A 14,200-nucleotide genomic window follows, 5' to 3' on the forward strand; every position below is an offset into this window, starting at 1 on the left:
TAGAGGCATTTAAATGGATATCTTTAAATCCATAGGCGGTAATATGGCTAAACAATGATCTCAATATTTTGGAGACTTTCGTGCTAAATGTTTTATAAAATTCAGCCGTAAATCCGTCTGGGCCCGGGGATTTGTTAGGCTTCAGGTTGTTAATAACTGAGATAATTTCCTGTGAAGTTATCTCCTTTTCTAGGAGCTTGTTCTGACTCTCAGTTAGTTTGGGGAAAGTAAGATTCTTGAGAAAGGATTGTAATTCTGATTCGTCAGCTATGTTATCTATGGGCCCATAGGTTTGTTTAAAACTGGTTTCAAAAGTTTCAATAATCTCGTTAGGTTGCTGGAATTCCTTCCCCTGGTAATGTATTTCAGGTATAAATGTAGAGGATTTAGTGAGGTTGATTGCCCTGGCCAAGAATCTGGAGGGAGAGTGTATTACGTCTGCGTATAAGGCCACTGACTTGATCTCATGGAAGCTCAGGTTCTCTGCGTGTAGGGATATTAAGTCTTTTTGTAGCTGTAACATACGCTCTTCCAACAGGGGTGTGTGATTAACTTGAGACTCCATTTCTACTTTATTAAGCTGAAGGGTAAGGTCCCTTTCTTTTTTGTTCCGGAGTTTTTTATAGTATGTGGCTTTATTTAACAAGAAGCCCCTGATCATTGATTTAATCGCGGCCCATTCACAGTCTAAAGGAGATTGAAAGTGTTCCCTGGAATCAAGAAAGTAATCCAGGTATTCGTCAATTTGAGAGGTAATCTCCTCTTTCCCCAGAAGGTTGGGGTTCAGCCGCCAACAGATGTCAATACTATCTGTTAAGCCCCTCATTCATCGGTGAATACCCATAGAAATCTTAGAATGATCAGATATAGATCTAGGAGATTGTGTAAAGGAAATATTCATCGTGTAAAAGGCCTTGGAAATAAGAAAAAAGTCTATTCTGGACCAACTTTTGGCACAAGAAGAAAAAAAGGTGTAGTTACACTTTTTCTGAGCAGGGTCTAGAAAAATGTTTGGGTCAAATAAATTAAACTCTTCTTTCAGTTCACTTATGTCCATATGTGTTGAGAGGTTAAAGCGAGCCCTGTGATTTGATCTATCTGTTTTAGGATCCTGCACTGAATTCCAGCCCCCCCCCACAATATAGTAATGATTAGGAAATAAGGTGAGGAAGTTATATAACTTCATAAAGAAGATCTGTTGAGAGGTGCAAGGGGCATATATATTCAGAAGGAGAATAGGTTTATCTAATGGGGATGGTTTGTAGTAAAATAGCACCATCTGCCCTCATCATCTGACCCCTCCTTTCCGATATATGGCCCAAAGCTATTTTTAATAATAATGGCCACCCCAGCTCTATTCGTAGTACCTGCTGAGGATATAATCTTTTTGATCCAAGGTCTCAATTATTCTTGTTCCCATTGCTGATTGAGCAAATGCGTCTCCTGAAGGAAAGTAATATTAGCGGTAGATTTCAGAATTAAGTGCATGAGCAGTTTCTTTTTTTTAGGTGATTGTAATCCCTTAATGTTCCAAGATTCTAAGTTCCACATTTTCTAATCAAGCCAAGTATAATCAAGAAGTCAGACATGTAATGGGGAGTATGGACAACGTTGAATAATGACGTGAGATTGAGTTGTAAATTTAGGGCAAGTAGTAAACATCCTTCCCGCTTAATCCCGGTGCCTACCCACCACCCCTAAGCCCGGAAGGGTCTGGGAAGCTAAAATGATGCATCCAATAAGTGAAAAACCTTGTTCCCAGAAAGTACAGCCTAACACACCATGACCCAAGATGCATAGCTAATCCAAGCAGTGCAAAAACCTGCACAAAGCTCTGCCAAGAAAACAGATAATAACATGCAGAGATGAAAATCCAACAGGCTATTATTTACATAGTAACACTTAAATTATTCAGCCTTATACAATAAACTTAAACTTTCATCTATAATAAACATATATAACATGAGTTTGTTTGAAGTAGAACAATTACCAATGAAGTGATGTGAAACCTCAATAATTGAATAGGGTTTTCCTTTACTTAATGAGGCATTGCAAACTGTGTTGACAAGGCGGTCAATGTTATTTTCAAGTACCAAGTATAGGGGTCCCGCCCGAGGAGGGGCAAAACCCAGAGAAAAGCTCTCAAGGAAATCCCCCCGGTATCTAACCCCACGCTTCCCATTTCCTCATAGCCATAGGATTAATTTATTAGCCAACTCAAAAAACTCTATCATAAAAATTTATTAATATTGCGTCCGTGTCTTAATCACGTTTAGTCGTTCTTGAGTGCTATTACCAAAATTCTCCATATACCTATAAAATCAGATTATATATTAATGAGCTTAGTATATGAATAATGGGAAATCGACCCATCCCGACTCTTTCTCCTCCCATACTAGTAACCTCAGTTTCTATTACCCTGGAGATCCTGCAGATGGTGTAGGACTGAGTTCATGTTCAGTGCCTTAGCTTAGTCTTCACTTATCTCATATTTTCCACCTATAATAAGCCATAGGCAGCATTAGATAAGCAAAATGTCAAGTCACAGGCACTGCTGAATGCATATCATGAAATGTATGAAAGCCTCCGCAGACAGGAAACTCATCCGATCTCACACAAATTGAATAGTGATCAGGTAATATACAGCCGGACAGCAGGATTCCATTATATCTGAGGTAAAAGACTAGTATGTTAAAAACACCTGTGCACATTGTATAATTGGGCCCTATCAGGACCACTACCTTAGCTTTACCCAGCTGTAACAACAGTCAAGCCTAAAGCCCCAAGTGAATATGAGAGCAATTAATACAACTCTACAGTGAGGAGGGTAGCAGATAACCTTAGTAGTTAATTACATCAAACTGCACCACAAGTCAAGCAAGCATTTGCTCATAGGTTAAATCAAGGCTAATTAATCCAGTGCAGTGCTTGCACGTTATCCCCCACTTCATTTTTCAAGCCTCTAAAACCTATACTTAATTAGATTGAACCCAGCTTTTCATGCGGACAGGAACAGTACTAGTGAGATCTTATAGTGCTCTCCTTAATACAGATAGCATGTACCATACATAACAAATATAGTAGAGATAAACAACTATATCTTTAAAAAATCTATTTTCATTACCATGTCAGCAAAAATGCCCTTAGCTTGTTCACTGACCTGTTTAAGTTATTAACTTTCAGCATTCTGGTAAACTATACCTCTGAAATGTTTAACTTTCATATACTGATTAAAATGAAATACTTGGGATCGTTTCTTAAAGATATGGAGATTACAACTAATTTAAAATGGGAGCTAACAGTAGTGATCCATCACCTAGTAGCTTCCTTATCTCTTTTAACTTTATGAGCCTTGTTATCATTAGCTCCAAAGCTAACCTAAAAAGTTTGACGTTTTAATCACAGTTTAAAACAGTACACTTGTGACAAATGAGTCCTCTGTACATTTATCAGATATAAGCTCATGCTTCTGTAATAACTCCGAGAACAAAGTACGTTGCTTACTATGTCTATACCAATAAAAAAAAAGGTATATGTACTCCTCCGAGGTTGAGATTGTAGAACATCACCTGGGGCTGAGGTATATAATTGGCAAGTTCCTGCTGCTCAGCGAGTAAGGGAACATCGTCGCTACAAGTCCGAGGCATTTCGCTTCAGATGTAAGGGGAAGGAGAATCTAGTGTGCATAGGCCAGAAATGCAGCACTCACCTGCGTGGTATGCCCATTTGAAGAGTCAGCTTAAGGGAGGATAGCGCAGGAAATTTTTGCCGCTTCAATTTCCAAGTACCCAACACCAGAACGAGATAGGTCCGCTTGCGTGCTATTGAGATCTGCATATCTAGTTGATTGGAGTTTCTGTGAACCATAGCAGCAATAATGGGCTATATGCCTTTAAGGGCGCGTTGGTGGCAGGGAGATCTTGGGGTCAAAGAACAATAGCCAGATAAATGGAATATGGCGACGAGCCTGCAGAAAAGAGCCAGTCCAAATGATTCCACGAGGGCAATGGATCCCACGGACAGTGGGCGACACAGGGGGACCAAGAAAACCAACCCTCAAAGTAGTTTTATGGTTTTAAGGGCAGAAAAAAAAAAAACGTTGGTTGCATTTGTGACACAGTCTTTTGTATTTCTGGGAGCATAGTTATAACTTTTGGTCTGGTTTGTCCGGACATTCCTTAAAAGTCTTTTTGAAGACCACGACCGCTTCATTGTAGCTTTGTGCTGTTAACTGGGCACCCTGGTGAGTAAAAATGAGGGTATTGGGATACCTCATTTGAAATCTTATCTGCTTTTTGATCAGATAAGCGCAAAAAGGGGCCAGTTTTTGCTTTCCTGTTTGATTGAGATTGGTAAATCCGGAGATAAGTATATTTTGTTACCCTTCCATTCTATGTATTTTTTTGATTTTGCTGCACTTATTAATTTGAATACATGTTGGTAATTTAAAATCTTGACATATACTGGTCTCGGATTACGTTTGTCAGATGCTGGTCTTAAGGCTCTGTGTGCACGTTCTATAATTAATTTATCTGAAAGGGGTTCTCTATCTAGAAATGCAGAGAAATTTTCAGAAATGCTCTCTAGTAAGTCCAATTGTGAAACCTGTTCTGGGATGCCTCTGATGATGAGGTTGTTATGCCTAGATCTGGCTTCTAGGACTGTTAACTTTTGTTGTATATTCTTTATATTTGTGTCATTATTTATTTGCTCCTTTTGTAGTTGATCAATTTTAATCTCATTTTCAAGTACCTTTGCATCAGTTTTATCCATTCTGGTTAATATTCTGTCGATGGAGACATTAAAAGATTTAAGCTGCTGTGAGAGGTCTTGAATTGCTGACTGAATGGGTTGCAGGGCAGACTTTAATTCCTCCATGTAATTTAAGTCAGATTTCTCTTTCGATGTTATTGGTGGTGTCTTGGAAGTCTCTTGCTGTTTAGCCGTCCTGGCTCTCTTCCTGGTAACCTCTTTTTCTGGGGAGGCTATAGTTGAAAATTTTGCTTTAGTGGTTTGAGTTTCCATGTGGTCTAGTTCTTTTGACATAGTTATGTATACTATTCAGTGCTCTCTTTCTTCACAGGAGTAGTAGGCCTCCGAGGCCTAGAGCACATGTAACCTGGACCAGCAACCGAAGAGTCAGACAAATCAGGTACAATCCTTCTCAGTAGAGGCTCACTCTTCCGCAGAAAGGTTGTTAATCGGCGTAGGTAAGAATTCTTGTTAATTCTGTAGTATTATTTTACCTTGAAAAGGCTTTCAATCTTTGAAATTAGCTGTTGAATTGTAGGTGAGTGACAGAGCTCTGTGAGAACACTGCTTATAGGATGGCAGCCATTTTGAATCTCAGTAATGTATGATTTTTTAGTAGCAGGCTTTTTTGCCTCCATTAATATCTGCTGCACATTGTCAGAAAAAAAAGATGCAAAAAAAGGTATTAAAATTCTGACATCCAGGCAGTCAATTGTAGTTGCTTGGTGAAGGGATGTATTAAGCACCCTTGATCTTGTTTGAGTAAATACAGGCTCCGAGGAAGCTTGTGGTAATTGCTCCTGGCCATTTCCAAAAGAAGGGAGAATCAGTGTTGACAGTCACCACACTTAAATTTTGGGAGTCCTTCAGAATCTTTAGAATGACCATTGATATTAGTGAAAAGGGTGGAGAAGTACACAGTAACATTCCTGTCCAAGAAAAAGAAAATGCATCTGTTTTCCATGCCTTTTGCATGGAGTTCTGGAGCAGAATTTTGTCAACTGATCATTGTGACCTGAGACATGTAGATCTATTTCAGATGTACCTCATAGATGAAACAATTCTTGGAAGATCTCCTGATTCAGTTTCCATTCCTGAGGGTCAGTCCTGGTCCTGCTCAGCTTGTCTGCCAGTCTGATGTAATGTAAGATGCCTGTAGAGTGAGAGTGTGTTGAAATGCTATATCCCAGGCTACTATGGCTAATCTAGACAGAGGCAAAATTCTGGTTCCCCTTGCTTGTTTATGTAGCACATTACTGTGGTATTGTCGGTAAACACTTGAAGAGGTCCCAAAGACCACAGATGGTTGAGAGAAGTGAGATCATTTATTAGAGCTAATATCTTTTTCATATTTATGCGTTTTGGTCTGCCCTTTTTGATCCAAAGACCTGCACTTTTGTCCCCATAGACACTCTCCCCAAGCAAAGTCAGGGGACTAACTGTGCTGGTGCAGGAAGGGAGAATGGGAGACCTGGAATCTGAGATATTTGGTGTCTCAACCACAAAATTTCCCTTTTCACAAATCCTAAGACTGGACTTTGAAAAGTTAGAGGATGTTGATGCTGTGACCATAGAGATTTTAGGTACCACCTGATTTTTATCATGTGGACTCTTACAAGAGGAGTAGGAGATCCCAACTGAGATTTTCTTGACACTTTGAAAAAGACTATGTAACTATAAACAAGTCATTTAAATATGGAAAATGTGAATAACTTGCAGTCTGCAGTAGACTATCACAGGAGCAAGGCACTTTGTGAATACCATTGGAGCAGCGGATAGATCAAAGGGTAACACAGAGAACTGGTAATGTAATCCAAATACAGAAAGTCTTAAGAAACCTCTGAAATCTAGATCTATAGGAATGTGATGATCATAGGAGGTTACTAGGCTAATGGTCCTAGATCCTTTTTAAGTTTAACCATTCATTCCCTAATTTTTCCAATTATCAGTGCCCATGGGCTAGAACAGTTTTGGTATAGCTCTGTACAATAGAGCATCTACAAACTGTCCCTGTCTGTAAGGGCCACAGGTGACAAGCCAGGAGTGAATTTGCAATTTACCATTCATTAGTGCAAACTGCAATTGAACAGACTGAGGGAAGATCTGTGTTTCACATGAATGGTGAGCCAGAGAAGGGGTAATCTGAGACACATTCCTGTCCCCCCAACATGTTTTGCTTATGTCACAGATGAGGCTTATATCCTTAGATCAGATCATTCTAGTGCTGTTTCTTTTGCAAATGTGTAGCCGATCCATCAGGGCTGGATCTGAGAATGCCTTGTAGGTTAGGCATAGATTGCCCATCGGTAGTCTTTAGGAGACCAAGTACAGGGACAGGTTTTTGAGGCAGTCTGTATAGGCCATATTATTTACACCATGTATTATTTTAGTGAGGAACATCTGTGGCTGCTCCAGCAGTTGCAAAGGCCTGGTCAGGTACATGCCGGCAGGTGCACTGTACTCAATTACTGGTCTAACAAGGGCCAAGTATAGTGGGACTTTCATCTCCTTAGGTCTGGAAGCCATACCCTTACTTATAAGTTGCACCACGTAGAAGGATTTTCTCACTACCATGGACACACATGCTGATCAAAGTTCAGGTTACTATCAACCTGAGTTCCCAAGGCCCTTACCAGTGGGTCTATTCTTAAGGGACTGTTATCAATATTGTAATTTGCAGAGGTGGTAGTCTTCCCAAAGGGACTCATATCTCTCAACTGTACAGATTTTTCACAGAATGTCTACATTTTGCCCTCATATTTTTGGTCTGTTCCTCATAAAATTTGTGATTCTCTGTATTTTTGTAGCAAATCAATGAGGACTGAATTCACTAAATAATAACAGTCATTTGGGCTTCAGCTTTTACGTCCTTCAGAAAATGCATGGTAAAACAAGACCTTTTACTTTAACAACTTTATAAGTTCATAAGAGCAATATTTAAAATGTGTCCCTGTTTTGGGGGCTTTGTCCCCACATTATTTTTGACTTTGTCCAGATTTTTTGTACTAGGCAGTTGAGAGCTATGCAAGGACATAATTATGCATTTTTGCATTGAGTTTTTTTCTGGCACCAATTATTTGTCTGTGTTAGACCCTCCTGGAAGGTCTCTACATCTATGGGGGATTCAGTGATTGCACCCAACTTGCAATCATCATCAGATGTGATCAGCTAAAGGCCTTCTACATTTGCCTTAAATTTAGAGATGTATATTGTGGCGAAGGTGGATGAGTTTAAATACTTGGGGTCAATAGTTCAGAGTAACGGTGAGTGCGGAAGAGAGGTGAAGAAGAGAGTACAGGCATGATGGAGTGGGTGGAAAAGAGTGTCAGGAGTGATTTGTGACAGACGAGTACCTGTAAGAGTGAAAGGGAAGGTCTACAAGAGGATAGTGAAACCAGCTATGTTATTTGGGTTGGAGACAGTGGCATTGACAAAAAGGCAGGAGTTTGAGCTGGATGCGGCAGAGTTAAAGATGTTAAGATTTGCACTGGGTGTGACGAGGGTGGACAAGATTAGGAATAAGTATATTAGAGGGTCATCCCAGGTTGGAAGGTTTGGAGGCAAAGCCAGAGAGGCACGATTACGTTGGTTTGGACATGTGCTGAGGAGGGATGCTGAGTATATTGGGAAAAAGATGCTAAGGATGAAGCTACCAGGTAACAGGAAAAGAGGAAGGCCTAACATAAGGTTTATGGATGTGGTGAGAGAGGACATGCAGGTGGTTGGTGTGACAGAGCAAGATGCAGATGACAGGAAGAAATGGAAACAGGTGATCTGCTGTGGCGACCCCTAACGGGAACAGCCGAAAGAAAATGATGATGATGAGAGGTCCCAATACCGGGCCCTGTGGACACCAATAGTAACAGGTCTCTTGGTGGATGTGGATTTCTGCACTCTAACTTCATGAGTCCTATCTGTGAGCAATTTGGGTATCTATTTGGTGGCATAGGAATTTATGTCTAAATTTGTGAGTTTGTCTGTAATACCACTGTGAGGCATTGTGTCAAATGCCTTTGCCAGGTCGAGCTAGGTAGTTATGTACCATTTTGCCCTCATCCATGGTTCTAGTGATCTTCTTGAAGAAATTCACCAAGTTTAGGAGGCATGACCTGCCCTTGACAAAATCAAAATGGGATGGGTCCAGTGTTTGAAGATTTCCTGTGTCTTTATCAGACCCATGATAATTGTTTAGATGGCCTTTCATATAAGACTAGTTAAACTTATGGGCCTGTAGTTCCCTGATGGTCCACTGTTGTGTATTGGGATGACCATTGTAAATCTCCATTCCCTAGGGATGAAGCTTGTCTGGAAGCTGTGGTTGAATAGAGATTCTTGTGGGCCTGAAAGGTCAAGTTTCACGCTATTTAGGTGGCATCCTGGGATATTATCAGGAACCACTGACGCAGTGTTTTTAGCTTTGGAGAGTACAATGAGGACCTGTTATTTAGTGATAGCTGGGGGGAAAAGTAAAGGTTATTTCCTGGGGGGGAAACCAGTGGGTAATAGTGGCATGAAACTGGAATTAAATTTATCAGCCAGCAAATTTGCAGGATCCCCAGATTCAGTATAGGAAGTTCCATTTACTATTAGTTCAGCACAGGTGGGTGTTTCCTTTAAGGCTGCATACATTACTGAAAAAATACCTTATGGTTATCCTAAGCCTGGGAGGCTGTTTGTACCTCAAAGTTGGCTTTAGTGGAGTCAATTAGTCTGCTGAGTTGCTTGTTGAGACTAATGAGGGAGGTTTTTTTTGTCTTTTGGGCATAGCCCTTCCTATTTTGTGGATAGGATTTTCTTTCTTTTGCTGTACAACCTATTTATGTGGGGGGGTTCACCAAGGGGGATCGTTTTAAAGTTTGTCCTCAGTTTGTTTCAGTTTGGTAATATTATTTTCATGCAGTTATTTACATGCTTGTACAGGGTTTTTATAAACACATCCATATAGTTCTCTATGCTCTCTGAGTTTGGGGGTACTTGGAATTTAGTTATGCAATTGCTTAATAGGAGTTAATTAGCCTTAGAAAAGTTCCTAAAGGTTCTGGGGTTTGTTGGGCGTTCAGTCTTTATATTTATTTCAGGGGTGACTGCTTTGTGATATGATCTGATCAGTGAGGACATTATACAAGAGGAGGTGCAATGTTTCCTCATATTTATGAGCACAAGAACCAGGATATTTGCATCCCTAGTAGGTGTGCAGACTAGCTGTTTCAGTGTGTTTGCATTGACAAAAATCCAGGAATCTTTGATCCTAAATGTTAGTGGTTTTGTTTGTATCCCTGTTTGTGGTGGGGTAATTGAACTCACCCATGAATATGGTGTTGGGTTGAATTGCGAGTTACTTCAGTATATTCAAGTACATGGTATGGTGCTTTTGTGTTATAGACAAGGACCTATAGCTAGCAAGGATATGGTATTGGACTTTACCTAAGGTTAATTGCACACAGAGTAGTTCAACATGTCATAGTCTTTGACCAGTCTTGAGGTGTGCTTAAAATGCTATCCATTTTATAAATCTAAGTTCACTAGAAAACTCAAATGGGGAATTAGGGGTAACAAGTTGTGAAGAAATCTTTTGAAGTGGGCAATTATCACAAACTGATTCAGAAAAGAAATATTCAGAAATGACCTCCAGGAATATTCTTTCTTTGGCACCAGGAACGTCCTGGAATAAAACCCTTCTCCTGAATAAGGAGAGGGGACAGCTTTGGTCATCCAAGAGCAAACATGTGCTGAATGACAGCAGGGAAAAGAAAAGTCTGGTCTAACAGGTGAGGAAATATCCCCTGAAAGGGAGAGAGAAAGACTTCCACTCACACCTGTAACATCGATGGATTACTCTCAGAACCCATCTGTCTTAAACAATGGCACCCCAAACAGACACAAAGTTGTTAAAAGGAGAAATAGAGGTTCAGACTTTCTGGAAGGATTAAAAGAATGACAGTGTGGGAGGGTGTTGGAAATACTTCATAAAGTTATTCAGATTTATTAGATTGACCTTTGTTCTTGGGGGTTCCTGCTTTCTTGCTTTCTTTTAGGACCCCCTCCCCCTGATTGTTTTTTTTTAAATGTTTGCTTTCCAAAAGCTTTCTGGGACTATTTATTTTGCTTTTTAAAAAAAATTTGTGGTAGGAACACTGAATCTCTTGACAAACTTACAGGAGAGCTGAAATTCTGAGAGGTCCCTTGAATCATCTTTCTTCTCTAATCACACATTTTAATGACCTGAGCAACAGATGGTTCAAAAACTAGTTCTCTCTCCAAGGGGAAATTCAAAATCTCATTTTGACATTCTGTGTGAGGTTTTGAGAATGCAGCCAAGCAAACCTCCTCCTCCTCCTGACAATTCCAGTGGCAGCAGTCCTGGAAGTGGCATCAGCAGAATCATAAACACATATTGCAGATGAATACACTTTATTCCCCAAATTTATCAAAAGCCTTCCCATTCTTGTCAGAAGGAGAGAGATTAGCACTAACCATATTTTTAACAGTAGCTGAATTCACAAAAGCAATAGCATCTGGGTCAACTCTGGGATGAGAGTATAAATACTTAAATGACTGAAGCACTTCATAAATTCTATCTGCTTTCTTGGGGGCAGCAAGCTGGCTATCTGGAAAATTGCAGGCTGTGACAAAAACAACCTCCGAAGTAGGCAGAACTGGAGGAATAGGAGTAAATTCAGGAAATTCCAATTGTAATGAAACATAATCCTTCTTGAGGGAATAGGAAACATCACTGTTTTCTCACTGAAACAACAGATTCTTTCTAGAAATAGTTTCATAGAAGGAGAAACTTTCAGAAGTACTGGCTAAAGACACACTCTCCTCAGTCTGAATCAGAATTCTAAAGAAATAACAAACAATATGTGCTTTCAGAATCATTGTGAGGATCAAACTCTTGAATCTTTTCAGAAAATGAAGAAAAACTCTTTCTTTTACTAGAAACAGCTATATAACAGCCTGCTCTAAACCCTGAGCTAAGCCCTATAAATTACTCTTGTCCAGGGTAACTAAGACAGGAGAAGACATATGCCAATTATTTTGTTTCTTTCTGACAGGAATATTTGAAGAACAGACCCATTTTTATTAACAACCCCCCCCCCCCCAGGGATGGGCACAGCTTCTGTTCTCCCAGGACCTACAAGAGTGGCTCTTTCTTGCCTGCCAGTGGCTCTCCAAACAGAAACAAAGGACATGTCTAACCCCTGATCCACTGTGCCTGTAGTGAGTACACCAGTAGGACCCAAGGAAAAAGGAGAGTGGTCCAAGGAACCATCTTTGGCAAAAGTAGAGCCACCCCACTGTGACTAAGGGATTTTATCTTCCTGCTGTGTTGGCAAAGGCTGCTTAACATTCTTTTTTCTTTTTGTGGCTGGAAAAAGGTAAAACTGAGGAAATGATAGGTTGTTCTATGGTTAAGCTGAAAAATGTGTCTGAGTCATGGGGAAGACTGGCAGCAATACTTAGTAAAACACGTAAGTTGTAAAAAAAAATGTCTTCCCCATTAAAACATGGCAAAGGGCAGTTTAAACACTTACCCCAGCCTACAAAAGTGAAATAACCCCACTTTTACAACAGAAAAAGTAGTTTAAAGATAGTTTTAACAACTTTTTACCACAAATGTAAAAAAATTTTGCTCCCATTTAAAAGTATACAAAAGTCATATGACAGTCATTAAAAACACTTTATCTTGGCTTCATTAAATTTAATTAAATGTATGTTTTCTGTCATAAAGAGTAAAGTGGATGGGCCAGATTCAATAAAGCCTACACTAAGTGTACACTGTTCTGAGTGAACAGGCAACACAGACATAACTCACATTGGCATAAGACACACCTTCTTCCTCCTAATTTTAGTTTTCCTACTGATATTTTTGCAGTTTTAAATATTGACAGGTATTCATAAAGGTTACCACAAAGTGTAGACTGCATGTACACTTAGTGCAATCTTTCTTTTTTTTACTGAAAAGTTTTTATTGAATATTATATATCAATAACAAAAATATAATATATGTGAGAGTTACATTAAAATATAACGCGTATCACATTAATAAGACTAGAAAAAACAGAAACATCAACTATTTACAAGTTGTTTACATTATGTAGGAAATATATCAGGTTCAAGCATCTTAATGATTTTACGTTTTTTAGCAGTTAATTGTTGTTTGTGTAGTTAACAGATTCTTAAGTTTCATCCATGAATTTAGAGAAGTTGTTCTATTGGTTCTTTCAATAATTGATAGAATCTCTAGTTGATATGTTTCAGTTGCAATATTTAAAAATTCTCTCATTGATGGAGATGAGACACTTTTCCAATTTATTTGTGATTATTTTCCTCGCAAATGATAAAAGACTCCAAAGAAGAGGATAATCAATTTTCTTAACACAAGAACGTATAGGAGTGTTAAATAAAAGTAATTAATTGCTTAACATGAAATTATCAGTAAATAATGCCTGTAAAAAGAAATTTACATCTTTCTAGAATTATTTAATTACTTTACAATCACAAATCATGTGTAGCCAATCGGCTTTAATGTTCATACCGCATCTCCAACAGTGAACCTTCTTTTTAGACATTAATTCTACCTTATGAAGTGTAATGAAAATTGTAATCTTTCTGAGTGACTAGAAAGCACAAAAACTGTGACAAGAATTTTATTGAATGCATATCATTTACACTTAGTATGCACTTAGGGGTCTATATCAGAACTTCGAATGTTCTAATATCGACACCTAGTAACCGAAAACCAATAAGACCGAAAATTTAGAGCATCGAATTTTTTCCTAGGGAAAAAATTTGCTGTTCCAAAACACATACACACAACACAAACACACCAAACAAACAGCAATCCACACACATACACCTTAAATCTTATATCTAAACCTACACTAAACTGTACATACACCACTATCTACCCATTTACCTTAACCCAAACCCTAACCCTAAGTTCCGTCACTATCGCACACACACCTCACCTGCACCCTAACCCTAACACTAACTCACCTATCCCACCCTAACCCTCACGTCCACATATTCGCACACTTACCTGACCCACGCCCTAACCCTAACTCACCTATCCCACCCTAACCCTCACGTCCACACAATCGCACACTTACCTGAAACCGACCGTAACCTTCCACCGCGGAGCTGAAAATAGTGAAGCGACAGGAACGGAAACTGAATTCTTTCCCTAGGAAAGAATTCGGTTATCCAAAACTTCGCTATTTTCAGCTTTCACTTATTAGGTGTCGATATTAGAACATTCGATGTTCTGAAACTTCGATGTTCTAATATAGACCCTGCACTTAGTGTAGGCTTTATTGAATCTGGCCTGATGTTTTTTCCTTGAAGGGACCCTATCTGCCAAGCAATGAAACAGCGTCAGCTGACTATCAATCCTTGAAAATTCATAGATGAGTGCTTTTTTTGGCAGCAGGAAGGCTCTTAAGGT

Source organism: Protopterus annectens, chromosome 11.part0, assembly GCF_019279795.1.
Source record: "Protopterus annectens isolate FY-2018-M chromosome 11.part0, PAN1.0, whole genome shotgun sequence".
Lineage (NCBI taxonomy): Eukaryota > Metazoa > Chordata > Ceratodontiformes > Protopteridae > Protopterus > Protopterus annectens.